The sequence below is a fragment of the Ailuropoda melanoleuca genome, chromosome 1 (assembly GCF_002007445.2).
Source record: "Ailuropoda melanoleuca isolate Jingjing chromosome 1, ASM200744v2, whole genome shotgun sequence".
In the NCBI taxonomy this organism is placed as follows: domain Eukaryota; kingdom Metazoa; phylum Chordata; class Mammalia; order Carnivora; family Ursidae; genus Ailuropoda; species Ailuropoda melanoleuca.
This window is the reverse complement of record NC_048218.1, coordinates 209,200,833-209,215,858: the sequence shown is the minus strand read 5'-3', so window position 1 is coordinate 209,215,858 and position 15,026 is coordinate 209,200,833. Positions and strand designations below refer to the sequence as shown.

At 52.0% G+C, this 15,026-nt stretch overlaps 1 protein-coding gene across 1 annotated transcript in view; it reads right to left on the bottom strand.

Moving 5' to 3' along the window:
- Positions 1–15,026, bottom strand: part of DPP6 (dipeptidyl peptidase like 6) — a 737,488-nt gene that overhangs the window by 262,790 nt on the left and 459,672 nt on the right. The gene's annotated exons all lie outside the window — the stretch shown is intronic.

Sequence of the window (15,026 nt, the reverse complement as noted above, 5' to 3'; positions counted from 1 at the left end):
GCAATTCTACTGTCGGCATCTTCTAGAGCAAGCCCCTCCCTCCTCCATGGAGCACTCCTGGGGCCATGCAGTGATGGGGTGGTGTGACCCCCGGAGCCCGCTGACAGCGCATCACTTCTCCACCAGTGCCTCATGAGGGAACCCGTGCCAGCAGCAAAGGCTGCGAGTGCTCACGCTCTCTGGTCCCGGACCTGGATCGGGCTGTCTGCAGCTGCTCTCTGTTATCATCTGGGGGCGCAGATGTGCCTGGAAGAATCGCTGACCAGAGCCTTGTCCCTGCTGCGTTCGCATTCCGGCCGACGAGAGCCTCCCGTGGCAGCAGCTGCGTGTTTGCAGAGCCTGCTGCCGTCAGCAATCCCGCCTCCTTGGATTCCGCGTCAAGCCTGCGGCCAGCTCCTCACACAGACTGCTGGGAACAGACCAGCCCCCCACACGCGCAAGCCGGTGACCTCTGTCCTATGTGCTGGCCACCAAGATGTGCCCACACAAGCAGTGATGAGGGAGACACAGGTGGCATGGAAGAGATAGTCTCCCAGGGTCATACAGTGATGACTTTGGCCTTGACTTTACCACCAGGGAGTCACAGGACTTTGGGGAAGTCAACCTCTCCAGAATCCCCAGAATCACCTTCCTCATCTTCGCATCTCAGGAAGGGCCGTTTCAGCCCTGCGAGTCTGCAATGCCGGCGGCAGCAGGGATGAGGTGCGGGGGACTGGGATCTACAGGCCAGGGTGCTCCCCGGGAGGAGGACCGGCCTCGGAGGGGAGTCAGCCGGCACAGGGGAGACCATCTGCATGAGGGGGCTCCACGGTTAGAACTGAGGGAGGCGGCGTCACCCCAACAGCCCATGGGAGACGCCTATGGGAAAGATTATTTGGGGAGTGGGGGCATCAGTCTCGGCAAGTGGTAACAGGAGTCCAGACGAAGGCAAGAGCAGCGGAAGTGGAGTCAGACAGGGCTCCGAAGACGTGGGCCGATCACTCAGTTCGGTCCGCGTCAGAAACCGGGCAACCACATAACACAGGGGCCAGAGGAGATGGAATGATCCACAGGAGAGGCCACTGGGGTGTGGTGGGATGGGCTTCAGCATGTGATGTGTGCTCGCTGACCCCGAGGGCTGAATGCTGGGGTCTGGGTGACAAGGACAAGAATCAGCCAGTCCTCAACTGCCTGCACTGGCCTTTCATGGCAGAATAAGGCCCTTAGGTAGCAGAGACTTAGAGAACTCTCCCATTTTCCTTTCTTGATCCTTTGGTGTTCATTAGTTCTTTCATTTACTCAACCAATATTTGCCGATCATTTATTATCTGCCTAGCTGGCCGTTCCTGCCCGTGGGGAGCTGGCAGCTCAGGGACAGGAAGACGGGCGCGTTAAGTGGTTTACCGAGTTCCATGTGATGCCCGGGGCATCCGGGGAAGCCTCCGTAAGGAAGTCACATTTCTCAGCGGAAGAGACACCAGCTGCACAAGGTCGAGAAGGAGAGCCAGACGGAGAGAACAGCATGCACGGTGGCTTGGGATTCATTTAACTGCGAGTAACAGAAAACCCTGGGCCGGTGGCTTCGACAGGGCCGAGTTTTCCAGCCCACTGAGCCCACAGGACGTGGCCAGCAGCATCCACTTGATGGTGCCGTCCAGGGCCTGGGCTGCCCTTGCTCTGCCGTGGGTTTGGTCCACACTTGTCCCACGTGCCTGGCGCCACGACTTTGCTGAAGGCAGGGCAATGGGGGAGGGAGGGCCACTGTGGCTCTCTCTCAGGAGACCCAAGCTTTCTCAGGCGTCCCCACTGTGTCTCCAGCACTGTGACACTGGTGTCCCACCACCATGTGAGCCAGGGAGGTGAGTGTCTAGTGGGAAATGTGCTGAGAGCAGGGAAAGGAACCGTGGTCATTCTGAGAAAAGGCCTGCACCCCAGGGGTGGGGTCAACCCCACATCACGTGACCCCTCTGTCACCACCCAGCTCCCTGTCTGAGCTGCAGCGCAAAGAATCAGCCCATAGCATGCAGCCGCCTTCCCCTGCTGCATGCAAACCTCACCTCCACGTTTCTCCCCGGCCTGGCCGCTCCCAGTGATGACAAGTGACAGAGGTCCTTCCTCCCTCTGCTGTCTGGCTTATCCCCCCTCCGAGCCTTTGCTCAGCAACGATCTCCAGTCTGGAGTGCCTCCTCCCCTGTCTGCACTCTCCTCCAGGGCCTGCCTCTCCTCCTGCCCACGGCCGAAACCTCCAGCTTCCCACAGACGCAGAAGCCCACCCCCAAGACCCCTCCTTGGGGGTCCTGGCTCACAGGCCTGGCCAGGACGCCCGCCCCACCCAGCCTGGCGGTTTTGTTCTTTGTGGGTCACTGTCCCAATGTCCTCAGAGCTTCTAGAGCCAGAGGGGCACGGTCTGCAAAGGCCTGATGGCGTTCCAGCGGCACCGTAACAAGCTCAAGCGCGCCTGCCACAGCTGAATCCGGTGCCCTGCTTGTCCACGAAGCCACGAGTAAGTTCTTGCAGCAAGAGGCTCGAAGTGCCCACACGGCGAAGGCAATAATATTCCGAAGCAGCCTAAGATTTTCTCCATTCCTGGTCATGAAACACTCTCCTCTTTAAAGCTACTTTCAAAAGGTCACATGCTGTTTGTTGCCATTTATTTGATATTCTAGAAAAGGCCAACCTGCAGGGACAGAAAACAGATCAGTGGCTGCCCGGGGGCTTGGGGTGGAGGAAGGACTAACCTCAAAGAGGCAGCAGGAGGGGATCCGTGGGGTGATGCGCGGTTCCGCATCCTGTCGGGTGCCGAGAGTTACACAAGCCTACACAGGGCGAAAACGCAGAGAACGCTACACCAAAACCAAACAGCAAAACCCCTGCAAACGTTCTAAGACGGGAAAGAAAAATCCAATTTTCCATCGTGTTGTACAAACCATACTTCTACACTAAACCCAGAGAAGACATCCAGGACGAGCTGAGGACGGCAAACGCAGCGTGTCTGCCTGGAGTCTGGGCTGAACAATGGTAAAGAGAGCTGCAAAGCCCTCTTCAACAGTGGCGCCGTTACCCGTCTCCTCGGGATGAAGGGCTATTACAGAACACAGGTCTTACGTGCTCTGCTTAACAAAAGTGCGTTTAGGAAACTTAACTCACGGAGGCTGAAATCACTGGATGCCACGCCAGGCTTTGTGGACAAGGCGGGCCAATGTTCACCTGCCCCGGTGCTCGCGGCCCGGACAAGGCTTGAGGCGTCAGGCAAGCAGCGTGCGGATGGAGGCGCTGCTCTCCCGCCTGTGAACCGAACGCATTATGGGGCTACACTGGAGGCTGTCCGGGAGGGCTTTGCCATGGGGTGGGGGCAGCAGGGCAGGGTTAAGAGCAGGTGCCTCCCTGAGCAAGGACCCCCGAGGCAGCCACAGCCCCCGACCGAGTGGGCAGCCTCCTCCAAGCCCTGGTCTCCCAGTCTGTAGAACGGGAGAACAGGGGTCCTGCTCCCAAGGTGCGGGCTGACTGAGCTCTCAGCACTGTGCGAGGCACACAGGAGGGATGCGTGCGGAGGGACAGAGCAGAGAGGGTGACCCGGAACCTTCTATCGTAGCCGTGCGACCCCTGGTGTGGATCGAGAGAGAGGATTCTAGCTTTGTCCTGTTTTGAGACGGGAAGATCTGAGTGGACACGCACACCTAATGTGTGGGGCTGCCGAGACGGGGACGGCAAAGTTACAGGAAACTGTGAGGTCAAAGCACAGCAGAGGGGGTGGAGGAAAGCCCTGGGGCGGCCGGGCTGGCAAGGCAGGGGTGGGGATGCCCCTCTTCCTCCATCCACTGCAGAAAATTCTATCCCCTTCTAGAAACCGAGGGGGTCAGGTGAACAGAGCCATCACGAGAATCTTGTACACCTGTCTCTGTTCCTGTCGGTCCTCCACAGAAATGGGTCCAGCTGTGAACTGCCAACCGGCACAGGTTCTCCACAAAAGCCCTTTGCTAAGCATCGCTACACCTGCACTCACTCAACACCCCTGCTTCTCGAAGCAAGCACTTGATGGGACTGTTGTCACCAGGACACGAGAGGGGTGACGGCACCCCTGGGAGGGGGCAGAACACACTGTAAATTCGCATTTGTTCACAGCAGGAAGACACAAAGCTGCAGCTGTCCTTGAGGACCACAAGGCGGTGGGGGGCCAGGGCTCGCCTCCCTGTTATCCCGGCAAGCAGCCCCAGGGCAGGAGACCTGATCCTGCTGTTGGCAGAAATGCACCGGTTTCTGACAGAGCACGAAAAGGCAGGCAGGAGGAGGGTCACCTTGGGACGTTCTGGGGAGACAGTAAAGAGGTGACATTTATGGCCAGGAGACCGAACAAGCCCAACCACACCGTCAGGCGGTGCTCACCCCGCTTGAGTCCATCAGCGCCCCTGTCCTTGCTTGCCTCTCGTCCACTGGAACCTGAACTGCCCCACCTGTTCCCGAGGTTGCTGGGCGCACAGAGCACGGGAGGAGGCTGGCAGGGCTGGCAGTGGTGCGCGACCTCTCCCCAGTTCCTCCTCCTCCTGGGCTTGTCCGTGCCGCTCACAGCTCCCCCCACGCGGACACTCTCTTCGTCTCATCTCCTCCCTGTCCTGTTCCTCTGCCACCTTCCCCCAAATGCCATGACTAGCCCTGCTCTAGCCTTGCCTTCTTCAGCTCTTCTCCCTGACTGTACCCTCAGGCTTTGTTTCTGAAGGAAACATCATGTCCCCATGATGTCCCCATGATGTCAGCGGATGCAGGTTTTCTGCTCTTCTTGTCATGGTGGTTGTATCACCAGGGTCATGTTGGTGGCTTCCCTCACCCTTCTCCCTACATTGTGCACAGGGAAACACCCAAGGTTTAGAAGCACCTCCCTGGTCTCGCGCTCCTCGCCCTTCCTAGGTTTTCACTCCATGACCCTCTTTCTTCAGGGGTTCTGAGGGAATGTACACTTGCATACGCGGGAATGGACTGACACTGAGGACCCTTCCCCTCCTTTCCCATCTGCCCCTTTGCTCATGGCACGCTGGCCCCACCACCTCATCCACGCTGGGCTCCCTGGTGACCATCAGCAGAGGACGTGACTGATCCTTAAGTCAGGACAACGCAAGGGGCGGTTTGCCAATAGCATCCCTTTACCTGGCTTTTAAGAACACCCTGTGGTCTGGGACGGTGTCAAACTCTTGGTTCATTTGGGGCAGGGCACTCAAGCAGAACGGATTATTGCCATGTTATGTAGATTAAACTAAGGGATGATTTCACTAATTCTTTATTTCCTCATCCAAGAAATCATGTAATCAAAGCAAAGTGTCCACCAAACCTACTCATGAATTTCTGTCCCTTCCTTTTCCTTCTTTTGATAATTATGTCTGGTAGCTGTTGTGGCAGCCAAAAAAAAAAAAAATTCAGAATTCTCAAAGCCCCGGATGAGTAGGTTAGGGGGAATGCTCGATTATGGAATGATGCCTGGCTCTGGCTCCTTCCACTTCAAAGGATGACGATCTTTCCAGTTTGCAATTTCTTAATTATGTAACAGATGGCCGAGGTGCTGGAGGAGTAACACCGCACAGTCCTCCTTTCTGTTCCTGCCTCTGGTGGAGACATCGGCTCTCCCTTCACACGCATCATGCACAGGTGCTCTCACACTCATGCACACGTGCACACTCACACGTACACAGGAAATCCTGCAAAAACAAGCCCTTTGATGTCTGCTACGCCAGCAGAGGCGAGACACGGAAAGGCCCAGGGCAGCACCCAATTTAAGGCTCATTCAAGCAACTCATCACTTCCGCTCATTAATTTCTACAGATTTCAAAAACTGTGGTTATTGACTTGGCGAATTCCCATCGTAGCAGATGCATCAATAAAACCTGCCAAGGTCTGTTATCACGTGACCGGGCAACCCCGAGCACTTCCTCTCCCATTTTCAGGCTTTTTCCTTTCCTCCCATTTTCAGGAGTAAAAGCCACCCAGCAAGACGGAAAAAGACTGCTAGAAAATTAAAACCTCTTAACAGAATACAAAATTGCAAGACACTTGCTCTATCAGGCACAGAGCGTATCGTGGGGGTTTCAAACTACCTGGCTTCTTATTGCGGAAAACACTAAGAAAAAGTGGGAACATAATGAACTCGTAAAAATTACATTCTGAAAAGCCTGTCTGTTATCATAAACTAATAACTTCAGTTGCCTTTGAGAAAAGCAGAAGCATGTCCTGACCTGTTTCCAGAAGCAGGCTGTCTAATTTTACCGCTGAACTGACATGGCCTTATGTGTGATATTGTTGGAAATACTCTTAGATGGCATCTTCACAGAACATTCTGTTAAACTGTTTTCCTTGACGGCATTTGGAACCCAAGATCAGAAATGGTACTGGTCCTAACTCACAACGATGATGAATTCCTTTCAATTTTAGCAACAGAAAAAAAATGCTCCAACCACCACGTAGAGATAATGATCTTTGGTGAAAGTCTGAGCCCTAATTGTTGCTCAGAAGGTCCTAGTAACTCCGTCCTCCTATTAATCAGCTTTGCGTCTCTGCGTATAATTGCCGCTAACGAGCTCCCCACAATAACGGACTGCTAAATTGGAACTGAGGAACAGATCTTTCGGGAAGAATTTGAGTCATTTTTCCCCCTCACTACATTACAATGATGGCCGTTCATAATAGAAGCAATTAAGTATTCTCTATTTAATACCTCACCGTGTCACTCAGCAAACCTCATTTCCATGTACATTTCCTATTTCTTTTATTACCAATGACACAAACTTCCTTCATTCATCTTGATTACTCAGGGACACTGCTTGGGCCGGTGCCCTCCAGGAATGACCGCCGCTCACCTGGGGAAGCTGAGGCCCCCGCCCGTCTCCTCAAAGCTGCTCTGAGCCGTCTGAGCGTCTCGCTTGCTTCTCCGACCTTCCACGCCACACCGTCCCCTGAAATGCCTGCCCTGTGGTTCGCAGCCACAGGTGTTCTCCGTGTCTGCCGGGAGCGCTGTCCCGTTTTCCCACAACTGCACCCGTCCTTCCGTCCCCCGTGCTCACGTCTCCCAGCTACGGCACACTTCTGACCCCCTTCCTCCTTCCGGCCCACCTGGCCTCACTTTCCTCCACCACCCCGTGAGTCTCCACGGGTCCTCCATAACACCACGCCTTCCAAAACACTGTTTAACTCCCAGTTTCACTCACCTGCCAGACTTCCAGCCCCAGCTGGTACCAAACACCGGACCCCAATGAGCCCACTGCCGATCCACCAGCCGTCGGATGGGTGGCTGGCTTTCCTGCCACCTGAGACTACCAGTTCGCTTCAGACCACACTCCCTCAGACCGCCCCCCCCCGCCTCTGTCATCACTGTCAGCGAGTGACCTTATCTCACAAGTTACTGGGAAAACGAAGAGAATGCTTCAGAAGAAACTCAGTGATCCTCTCACCACTCTGCTGAAGATGTCCCTAGTTCCTTCCTTCCTCCACCTCGAGGAGGCGCCCTTTCCCAGAAGCCAGACGTTCTGGGGAGGGCACAGGAAGTTCAAAGGCCCTGGGGTCGACAGTGGTGTAGCACATTAGGGCCACAGAGGGAAGGTCACCACAGCCCTGACAGAGCATGTGGAGAAGGACATACAGGCCCCAGGTCTGCAGACGCCAGCATCCCGCCAGCCTGTGCTGAAAGCCACGGGCCCAGGACACTGACCTGACCTGATTTCAGTCTGAAAGAGCATTGGCCGCCTGTGGAGACCAGCCTGGACAGGGGGCAAGAGGAGAAGCAGAGAGAACAATGAGGAGGCTACCGAGGCAGCTTGCCGTGCCGAGAGAGGAGAGGCTTCCTGGCACGTGTAACCCACAGCATCCAGGCCACCAGCCACGGCTGCTGCAGCCACTTGTGCCGCAGGCCCCGCCCTGCTTGCAGGGCTCCTGGCAACGGTTCCTCTCCCCATGGGGACGCAGAAGCAGCCTCCAGGATACAAACTCTAGGTCAAGCGCCCTGGAAACCGTGCTCAAAAGTACTCATCCTGAAACTTTCTGATCCACACACTCTTTCAGGTGACTTAGGTCCCCTCTCTCTCCCTCCTGTCGGAGCAGCACGCACACGCACACACAATTACCTTAACAACGTTTGCATCGGTTGAGGAAATCACTGCTGTTTGAGCCACGTTTCCTAGGCTGAGTTTTGGGCTTTTAAATTTCACTCCAAAACCTGAATAGAGAAGCATGTAAACAAAACACCAAAATTCGGTGCATGTGTATCTTTTGAACCAGTTTTGCATGAAAACAATACAACTACAGAAAACAATACCTAAAGGATGCTAAGAACCTATTGTTTCAAAAACAATAAAAAAATAAGCAAACTTCCAGACAAGGAAGTATTTATGCCCAGTCGGTGACACGGGACGGGAAGTTCGTGGGGGGCAGAAATCCACGCCCGCTGCCTTACGGTGGCATGGCCCTTACATAGTTTTGCAGGAACTTTGCTTTGCTGGACTTTCACAAGCTTGTGGAACTGCGTGCATAGGGCTCTGAATTGTGCTGTGTGAAAACAGGTGTTTTAAAACCTGAACGACAACATTCAGTAGTCGAACAGAGGAAGCAGTTGGCAGATAACCAGGCCTTGGACTGTTAAACAGCACGCTGTCAGGGTGCTAACACGGCACTGTGGCCAATTTCTTGCACAAATTCTGCCAAAGGAAAGATGGTTGGGATGGAAACAGCAGATTTGATCACAGAATAAAGGGGGAAAGGTCTGGGCGTACTTCCAGGGGGGACAGGGCGAGGAGAGGGGGCAGGAGAATTTCCTGAAGGCCATCGGAGCTGCTGCAGGAAGGCCCCTGACCAAGGCTCACTCTCCCTGCAATGCCGACATCAGCCCCTCCACCTGGAAATGCGCAGATGCCTCCAGCAAGAACCAGTGGTATCCTCAGGTTCCTAGAAGCGGGCCCAGAAAAGGCTCCCAGACAAAGAGGAAAGATCTAGTTCAACAGCCCGAGAACTAAGAAACATGTCTCCCTTAGACTTCATTGGTTCTTCCCAGCAAGAAGGGGTGTAGTAAGAACAGGACCACAGTACGACTACAGCTGTATTAGCTGCAGGAAGCCATATCCCCAGAATGATGTAAATTCATTTGCAATAGAGTTAGCCCATGAATATGGGGTCAATAATTTCTTGCTAATCCCTTATGTTTATGAGTCTCCTAGATATAGGTGATGGGTAACTCCAGCTGACAGGTGCACTGCCAATTCAGGACAGGGTCACCCAACCAAACGTGCTTGGTCTGGACTGTCCGTGTTTGAGTGCTTTCCAAGCTTTACCTGAATTAGGGGTTCACGGTCCCTCAGGCGGCACAAATGGGCTGCAGGACCTCAGTCCACAGGCAGAAGCAGCACAGGAGTTGATCAAACGAGAAACTGCTTCATGTTTCTGCAGCGAAAAGCCTGGCATCCCATCCCCCTTTCTCGGGTTTGAGCAGGATAAACCTGGGCGCAGAGCAGCAGGCGTGAGGAGCTGGAGGTGACCCCTCTCTCCGCCGAGGAACAGGGTCCGGGAAGTTTGGGGACCAGGGCTTCCTGCTATGACACCAGCTTTTACCATCTACCTTGAGGAAAAACAGAGGTGGTGGAAGGTCTAGAAGTTTTCAGTGCTAGAGGCTTAGGAAAAACCCTGCTTTCTGCCTCTGTGTGATGGGAAATGCCCCAGGCTGCTCACTCCTCGCAGATCTGCCCCCAAACTTCTGTGCTGTGGACGAGAGTGGGGGCTCTGGAGATGGCCAGAGACAGAAAACCAGGCTCTACGAACCACCATCTGCATTTAGAACAGCAAATTACTTGATTAACTTCCCCAACTAGTAAGGGGCGTCGTCGTTAACTACTAATATATAATCCGTAGAACAAAGAACATAATAATATTTCTTTGTACGCTTTCCTTCTCCAGCACAAAACATTAAAAGCTCTTTAAGATATGTACCAGGAAACCACGAGAAATATGTCCACGTTTAATGACCTAACGATTTCTCCCTGCATTTTAACTTTATTGCTAAATTTGAGATTCTGGAGGGAGTATATATTAAAAAAAGAGTAAGTTTTCACTCGGGTTCCTAAGAGGATCATTGTAACACTGTGCTTCCATTGATTTATGCAGTATCTTTATGCCGCCGAGCTTGAAAATATAATAAAATAGGAAAAGGGATTAATTACGCAGAGAATCCACCCTATATCAGGATCTGTACGAGGCGTCTTCTGATGTGACTCATTTAATTGCAGCGTGACCCAGACAGGGGGTTATTATCCACAGTGGTTTCCATCATTGGTATCTGTAATATCCCCGAGCCAGTAATGAACAACACAGTACCCCCACTTCTCTGATGAAAAATTAAAGTGGTTTGCCACCCCCCGCCCCGGGGCATCAGCAAGTCGCTTGCAGAGGAGTGAGGACTGCCCAGTGTTCCTGCCCCAGCCTAGCCCTCCCCAGGCTTCTCCAACTTCTTGGCACTCGGGCTGGGGGAAGAAAGCGGGTTATACTCTCCCTGCAGGTGTTCTGTGTTCTTCGGCAGGCTGCAGGAACTTCAAGTGCCATACAGATGCGAGGAAGCACACTTCCTTACCCGCGGCAGGCCAGGCAGCGTCTGAGGGGCTCCCAACGACCCCCCACTCCCTGCATTCACTCCCTGTGGAATCCCCTCGCCTCTCAGTGGGCTGAGCCCCGTGACGTGTTTCTCACAAACAGAACAGAATCGGGAAGGCATGGCTGACGTTAGGTCATAAGTGCTGGGAATGCTGACGCCCTGGCCTCTGCCTGCTTGCTGCTCTCAGGAGTAAGAATGCCCCCGAACTGTGCGTGTGTGGGACTGACCTGTGCACCAAACACAGAAGGTGGTCTTGTGCGAGGGCTGGGGGTAGACAGGAGGTAAAAAACAAAACAACACAAAAACCTTCTTTCTCTGAGTAGCTGACAATGTAAAAATGGGCAAAAAACCCCCAATTTATGTCATACAACTGGGAAATGATGCAACATTGTAATTAGTCTGAATAAATGAGAGGAAGACATACCAATTATTATAAAATTAAACTTCAAATATCCCTCCTTCCACTCTCATTGTCCTCAAGACACTGTCTCACTCTCTGTATCCAGACTCCTGGGCCATGTGTTCTCGTTTCTCGCTCGCTCCCGGCCCTGTCCGCCTGGACCGCCCTACCAGCCCTCCTACTCGAGCCACTGCCAAGGTTCAAGCAGCCCCTAGTGGGTGCAGCTGGGAGGGCCTCACACCTGGTTCTGGACACAGCCACGGAGCCTCTCTGTGCTCAAAAATATGCAAGCTAGAAGTGTGCTTGCTGGCGCTCGTTGGGTTGGGCTACCCTTCAGGGTTGGAGGACAGAGGCTGAGGGGTAATGCTCCCTCTTTCAGCCCCCAGGTAGACTTCTAACGTGCACACGGCTCTACAGAAGGGCCAAAGGCATCCAGAGCAAGTTGGTCACCACGGGGACCAATCTGATGGCACAGCAGTCCCTCTGGGGCTCAGAGGAAAGGTGGACAGAAACATGAACTAGGACTTCAGCACCTTGTGGATGGCGCCTCACGCCACACGGAGCAGTGAGATCACCTGGAGAGAAGGAAGACCTGCCTGGGGGCTGAGCCCACCCGCTGCTACAAGCTTCAGGGGCCACAGTGAGGGGCTTTCCCTCCTCTTGGGAGCATTTCCTTTCTGTTACACACATAATAAGTTGCTTTGTTGCCTTTTCTCCTCTCCATTCAGCCTCTCTTCTTACTTCTTGGAAGATTTATCCTTTATAAGCTTTACAATGTATCGAATTTCTGCAAGACCCAGTCTCAGGCCTTCTTCACTTCCATGCCTTTCCTGTAATTGTCCCCGTGGGTCACGTCAATCACACCCATGGTTGTTATTTTCCTCCTTTAAGTTAATTACTTTAAGGATTGTCTCCATTCCAGACACTGCTTAGGAAATTCACACCCATCTTTCCAGTTATTGATTTGTAAATTGTAAACTCTTATTAAATGTCCCAGAGTCACTTGAAACTCAGTTGCAAAAGCAAACCCGTGAATAGCTCAAGATACCGGCACCCTCCTTGTAGCCCCAAATCTGATGGGTGAACCCTGTCTTCTCTCTAGCTGCACTGGGCTTCTCCGTACCTCTTATTCACCACACATCCTCGGACCATAAGGACTCTGTCAGAGTCCAGCTGAAGTTGCAATGCCTTCCGGAAGTCTTTCTGGGTCTACCTAACCGGGCCAAATCCTTTTGTTTGATGCTGATGAAACTCCTCTTGGCAGTTCTATGTGGCCTGGTTGGCATGCTTCCATGACTATGGTCCAGGCCCTGTGACGTAAGTAGCGTATCTCTTTTGCACATACTAGTGCCCAAGTTGTTGCTGTTTTTTTTTTTTTTTAAATAAAAGCGTAACTGGAGACATAACCATGGACTAGAAGAAGCTCGAATATTCCTGAGGAAAGAGCCCCGTGTCCAAGCCCTGGAGAGGGACACTGTTGTCGGGGCACCTGTGGTTTGCTAGCTAAGTGTTTCCCATGTGCTATCACATTTGGTCCCCCTGGCAGCATGGCTAGATACACATTGACCCCTTGTTTGTTTGTTGTTTGTTTATTTGTCAGAGAGCAAGCGAGCACAAGCAGGGGGAGGGACAGAGGGAGAGGGAGAAGCAGAGTCCCCGCTGAGCAGGGAGCCTAATGTGGGACTCGATCCCAGGACCCTGGGATTATGACCTGAGCTGAAAGCAGATGCCTAACCAACGGAGCCACCCAGGCGTCCCTGACCCCTGTTTAAGGTGAGAAGCTGGGCTCAAAAGAGGCAGCGGACTGAACTTGAGCCTGGGGCCATCTGATTTGCAAGTCCACTGTGGGCAGGCAGCAGAGAGAAGCGGTGGTTGGAAGAGAATGTGCAATATTTGGATTTTTGGGGTGAAGCTCTAATCCAATATATTGAAATTTTATTGCAAACGAAACATTTATTCTATCACATGAGAGATGAGTGGTAATTGGATAGTTTGTTCATAGAAAAATAGTTTTTTTTAAAGATTTTATTTATTTATTCGACAGAGATAGAGACAGCCAGCGAGAGAGGGAACACAAGCAGTGGGAGGGGAAGAAGCAGGTTCACAGCAGAGGAGCCTGATGTGGGGCTCGATCCCATAACGCCAGGATCACGCCCTGAGCTGAAGGCAGACACTTAACCGCTGTGCCACCCAGGCGCCCCCATAGAAAAATAGTTTTTATGATCATCTTTTCAATGAAGAGTTGAGTTAGTTCCTAGAAAGAAGGTATCCTGGCTGCCTTTGAAGCACACAGATAAGAGTGTGATAAACACGGACCCAAAGACAGAACTCTAGTTTCCTTACCCTTAGACAGGAATCACATATTGTAATACCCACTAGGGAAATATTGTATAACCCTCACGAGAATATAAAAAAGTTTCAACACATCCTGCAATAGAGAAACTTATTTAATTGTACTTAGACTAGAGTTCTTAAATATATTTGAATATAGAAACTATATATATATTTCTTTAGAATATCCAGGAATGATTATATCGACACTAACAACAAAGCAGGAAGTGCTGGTTTGTTCCACTTTCTCCAGTATTAGAGACCTAGATGCTTCCCTTGCAACCCACCGCCTTTTCTCAAAGTATCTGCATCTCAACCTATCCAATTAGGCAGTTATTCCTAATACCTAACTCGAGTCTCCTTGGTGGACATCAGAGGACTAAGGTTTCCCGTGGAGCAGAACCCTTGCTTAGTCGCACAATGGGAACTGCTCACTACTTGAAACCCAGGGAGGGATGCTCCTTCGATTCAAGTTTAAAGTATCCATTTCCACAGATTTTTTACGTAGCACACACATTTTCAATACTTGAATTATTTTTGTCGTTCACTAAATCCGCTCTCAATGTCTTACACTTTTCTTCAGGTGAGGAAACAGACAACACGGTCCTACTCCAAAGGCGAATGGATGCTGCGTGGTGAGAGAGCGTTCTTTCAAGGTTCCTGTTTGCCGCCCGCGTCCTACATGGCGAAGACTCACATTTAGCCAAGAATTCTTTACCAAAACAGCCACCACTGGGAACGGGAGCCCAGGGCGCTCTTGCAGAAGGAGCGTCGGGAAAGACAAGGGAAAGTGCTGGCGAAGTCTACCATGCACAGAACCACAGAATCCTGGATGGACCCACGTGCTCCCACAGAGCAGATGCGAGAATCTCTTCTGTGAGATTTGGAAGTTCTGAAGGCTTCCAGAAGCAGGAAGCTCCCATCGTAGGGCTGCTCCTATTGCTAAAAGACGTTCTAGAATAAGATGATCTGAAACCTGTCTTTCTAGGCGTTTCTCACTTGGGTGTTGGCGGTGTCTCCCGGAGAAACCCAGCACAAAGCCACTACCCATCCCTAGGAAAGTCCTTCAAGGATCTACTGAGTTTTTTCTCTTACTCAAGTGTGGAGATTACATTTTTGGTAGTTTCCGTGAAAGGACCAAAGTACTCTGGGCTCCATGTACACCATATCCATGTGCTTGAAGCTTAAACAGGCGAGCACAGGGGTGGGCATGGGACATGCAGAATCCCAAGGCTGAAAGTTGCCTTTTACCATGTCTGCTCCACTCACCATCCCCAATCCAACAGATAACGATGAACAGCTGTTCCACAGAATGTGGGTGGAAAAATGAAAATTTTTATGTAATGGACACTAACAAATCAGAAAATGGAAAAGTGAAGATAGAGGTGTTTTTTTTTTTAAGATTTTTTTTTTTTTATGTGACAGAGAGACAGCCAGCGAAAGAGGGAACACAGCAGGGGGTGTGGGAGAGGAAGAAGCAGGCTCCCAGCGGAGGAGCCGGATGTGGGACTCGATCCCGCAACGCCAGGATCACGCCCTGAGCTGAAGGCAGACGCTTAAAGGCTGCGCTACCCAGGCGCCCCAATAGAGTTCTTTTTTTAAAAGATCTACATTTCGAGGAAAAAAATGGAAATCTCCAATGCATAATACAGGATTCAAATAACTCTTGAAAGAAATTCTAGAAGTTCTAGGATTGGGCTTGGACCT